We start from the raw sequence: 389 nt of genomic DNA, 5'->3' as shown, positions 1-389 counted from the left end.
CAGGGTCCCTAGTAAACAGTGCCTAGAATTTCTAAGTTCATCTCCTGTTTCAAAGGCAACATGGGGTTAGTGAGAGGAAGGGGTCCGGGGCTGGAGACCCGGCTTTAAAACCCCGTGCACCTATGTTCTGGACGCTGATAACGGGACGCAAGAGAGCCGGACTATCTATTGCGGCAGGGGAAGTCACGATGTCAAAAAGGCTGCGCGTGACGGTCATCGTGGCCGGTAAAGCGCACCGCGCCCACCAGCTGAGTGAGCCGGGAGACATGCTCTAGGCCCGACTAAGAACACGTCCTGCGGCTGCCGGAAGTAGGGAGGCGCTCAGTAACACACCGGAAGCGGCCGGCGGTGAGGCGTCCTCCTCCCCTAGCAACGGTCGTGAAGGAAGT

The sequence above is a fragment of the Galeopterus variegatus genome, unplaced genomic scaffold, assembly GCF_000696425.1.
Source record: "Galeopterus variegatus unplaced genomic scaffold, G_variegatus-3.0.2 Scaffold1541, whole genome shotgun sequence".
Taxonomy (NCBI): domain Eukaryota; kingdom Metazoa; phylum Chordata; class Mammalia; order Dermoptera; family Cynocephalidae; genus Galeopterus; species Galeopterus variegatus.
This window is presented reverse-complemented; position numbering follows the sequence as displayed.